This window comes from Bactrocera tryoni, unplaced genomic scaffold (assembly GCF_016617805.1).
Source record: "Bactrocera tryoni isolate S06 unplaced genomic scaffold, CSIRO_BtryS06_freeze2 scaffold_11, whole genome shotgun sequence".
Classification (NCBI taxonomy): Eukaryota; Metazoa; Arthropoda; class Insecta; order Diptera; family Tephritidae; genus Bactrocera; species Bactrocera tryoni.
The window spans coordinates 16,607,844-16,611,954 of NW_024395824.1; the positions used below are offsets into that span (position 1 = coordinate 16,607,844).

The 4,111-nt window shown below is 34.7% G+C and overlaps 1 pseudogene; it reads right to left on the reverse strand.

The window, feature by feature from the left end:
• Positions 1–3,256: 3,256 nt before the first annotated feature.
• On the reverse strand, positions 3,257–3,459 carry LOC120779921 (annotated as a pseudogene).
• Between the last annotated feature and the right edge of the window lie 652 nt (positions 3,460–4,111).

Below are 4,111 nucleotides of genomic sequence, written 5' to 3' on the forward strand. Positions count from 1 at the left end.
TCCGTAACGATAGAGATCACGAAAAAACTGGATGTCTTAGAGGGGATTGAGTTCTCCTAGCAGTTCATCGCAAATACCCTCCTCATTTAATTATGCTTGATAATGATGATTCTATTCTTGACCGACTTTATATGTCTATCAATGACGCTCTGTTCAATGTAGTTTCATACATCGCTTCAAATAGTTTTGATCGATATCTTGACTTAGTCTTTCTCAGCGATAATTTAAACTTAAGGTTCCTTGATGGAGTCTCTTCAATTACTCCAGCTACCATTCATCATTATCCGTTAGCGTTTGAGGTGGATACTTACATTTTCGCTCCTGTCAAACCCTTTGACGGCTTGGTCTTAATTTTGCATTTTGTGATTTTGCACGACTCAACAATCTGTTCTGAGTTTAAATGGGATGATTTACTTTCTGGACTAGATCCTGTTAATAGTTTCTCCATTTTTAAGAAATCAATTCATGAGTTTTGTCATTATAATAGCCCGGTTAAACATATGCAACCATATAAGTTGCCATGGTATACTAAGCACCTCAAACATTTAAAAAATCTTAGAAATAAATACTACAGAAAATTCTCTTCAACTAAATCTCATGTTGCCTTTGTTCAATATTAGCACTACACAAAACTGTTTAATGATTTGGATAAGTTTCTCTATAAAAGGTAAATTGACAGTACGGAGTCTAACATTAAGTCGAGCTCGAACTTCTTTTGGAACTTTGTAAAATCTAGAAGAGCTGGGGTGATAAGTCAGCATGCACTCCTGACGAAATTTCCAACTTGTTTTCTAAATTCTTCAAATCAAATTATGTACTCTATGATCCTGGTACTAGTTCCACTTTTTCGACTTATAATTTTCCATTCATTTTGGCACACTGTGTCTTTCAAAGGATTATATTGCCAAGGCTATTTGTAATATTAAGCCTTCTTTCAAATTGGATCTGGATGGGCTGCCGCCTGTTCTTATAAAAAATTGTCCTACCTTGTTATATTCTCTTATGCTTCTCTTCAATAATTCACTCTCCTCTAGGAATTTTATTTCAGACTGGAAATTGACATGCATTACCCCTACCCTTAAAGGTGGTAGAAAGGATGTACAATCACAGGCCCATTTCTAAACATTCTACTATTTCGAAAATTTTAGAGTGTTCTGTTCAAAATAAATTATTTTTTGCAGTAAAGTCAATAATTAACATCAATCAGCATGGGTTTGTCTGCATTTTCCGCTGGATTTCAGGTAGATTGTGTTTACACAGATTTCTCTAAAGCCTTTGATAAAGTTTCACACAATATTCTAATTAAAATATTATCATCCTTAGGTTTTCACTATGTGTTTTTGCAGTGAATTAAGTCATATTTGCACAATAGACGATGAGTTGTTAGTGTCGATGAAGTGTCATCCGATTCATTCATTGCGTCTTCGGAAGTGCCACAAGGAAGCGTTTTGGGGCCACTTCTCTATGTGCTGTTTATCAATGACATTTCCTGTCGCTTCTCTTTTACTAACTTTTTGCTATATGCTCCGAAATGTACTCAAACTTCAATGTGATATTGATAGTTTTTATGATTGGTTCCTGAAATCTAATCTTTTTCTGAATCTAGATAAATGTTCTCAAATCTCGTATGGGAAGGGACGTAGCATCCTACCTACAAGTTACAATATTTCACATTGCGTCTTAAAATGCGTAACTGAAATCAAAGATCTTGGGGTAATCTTTGACAATAGATTTTCTTTCAGTAATCACATCAACTATATCACTTCTAAATCATTCTCTGTGCCTAGCTTTGTCCGTCTAAATGCTTCTAAATTTTTCGACCCCTACACGTTAAAATTACTGTATACATCTTTTGTTCGGTCTAGCTTGGAGTATGCAGTGTTCATTTGAAGACCATATTGCCTATCGTCAATTAATAGAATTGAACGCGTTCGAAAGATTTTTCTTAAATTTGCCCTCCGCTCCTTAAAGTTTGTTGACCCAATATATCTTAAATTACTAGAAAATCGACGGTCCGTTCTCTGTCTTTCATTTGTCTTCAATGTAATTAATGGAGGTATTGACTGTCCCTATTAATTGGGGAAAATTAATTTCAATACTCCTCAGCATTGTCTTAGATCTATTTCCCCATTTTTTTATAAAAAGAAGAATACTAAATTTGCGGATTATGTTCCTCTCAAGCGTGAGTTTAACTCGACTTCCGAAAAAGTTCTTCTTGATTTTTCTCACTCTAGGGTTTCCTTCTTAAGGGCATTAAAAGTTTAAGTTATAATATATATTTGTATAATTGTAATTTAATTATTTTAGAATCCTAATTTAAATCTTAAGTTTCTATTAGTCTGTAATAATTGATGTTCATAGACTTAAGTAACTAAATAAATAAAAAAGGTGCGTGGAGTCCCTACGCGCGGATGAAGTTATACTTCTTAGTGATATTCCAAGAAATGCATATAATGTTGTATGAAAGAAAACTAGAAAACTTAAATTCACATTTTATAAATTTATTATGCACATAAAATGAAGAATAAAGCAAAGTCTAAATGAAGGAACTTTGACTAGAAAAGTAGTTCTGTCTCTTCGTTGCGGAAGAGAATATGCAGCGTAATCATCTCTCTTTTGTAATCCATCAACACGCGTTGAAGGCCCAGCAGTTATCCGTGCGCGTTCAGAAATTGAAATCATATTTCCATCACTTATCAATATACGTATTACATGTGCGCGCATTAACTTGCATGTTCATACATTCATATATATTTATATGTACATATATTTGCATACATTGCCAAACAAATAAGGCACAAGCATACAAACATACATATGCGTACACATATGAATATGTCACCAACAAAAAATTGATCTTCACAAGACAATATGGCAGCCAAATTGGCGAAGAACAAGTGAAGTACATTTTACAACAAAAACGATTTCATTCATGAACGCAGGCGCAAATTCCACAAGCGATCCCGCTTCATTCATAAAAACAGAGGCCGTAACATCTCTCTGAGCATGCCTTTGCCAAAAAGTCGTCTTTTCACGACGATGGCAAAAGCATTAAAATCATAAATTGCACAACTTTCTGGTGCTTCTCGCTACGAATATGGAAATGACAACGAAATAATGCAAATATGCATATTTCTAAAGGTCATTAATTTCTTTGAAGAAATGAAAGGAATGAATGATCCTGAGAAGTATAGTCTTAACTTTCCAACGGCCAACGCAGAGCATTTCAACCAAAAAGAACTTATTCATTAAAATCACCACTCAGAAGTCGTTTTATCCGTTGTAAGCGAACGATTTTCGAAGAAAAATCATTTCTAATATGCCACAAGGCAAAATTAGAAATGAACTTCTTAAACCTCACGCTGTCAGATAAAACGATATACCTCGTCATCGCGGGTCGATTTCCAAAAAATGTAAATGAAGACTAACTACAGAAATGATCCTGTAAAGTATAGCCTTAATTTTTCAACGGCCAACGCAGAGTATTTCAACCAAAAGATACGCAAAATAGTTGAGAATTCGCATAAATGAAAGACAAACGAAAGAAAAAGAAGTATAACTTCAATAATGCACAAGCATACAAACATACTTATGCGCACACATGTGAATATGTCACCAACCAAAAATTGAAACATTGTTCTACAAAACAACAGCAGCATAAGCATGGCAACATTGTGTTGTTGGTAGAAAAGCCGAGCTGTGCCGAAAGAAACGAACGAACGATCGCCGATTGTCCCCGCTTCGCTTTCTGCTCGAACATCTTCGCAGACAAGGTTGCGTTAGATTCATATTGAGCGAGGTTGCGCAACCTGAATCTATCGCAACCTTTTCCGAACTCGTGTAAGAAGTATAACTTCAATAAATGCCAAATAATACTAAACAAAAATAACATGTCAACTTAACACGACTCACGCGTAATCTGTAAAAAAAAGGCTATTTAAAAATGTATCTCTACTTGGAACATCCGTTATAGCATTGACAGACTGCAGCGTTTATCCGGATTAACTGCATTAATTTCAGGAGTTAGTGAAAATAACTCCGTTGCTAAATCCCATTTAATTCTCAAAATTTTAGAGAGTTAGCTGCAATTTTAATCAATTGTGAATGAAAA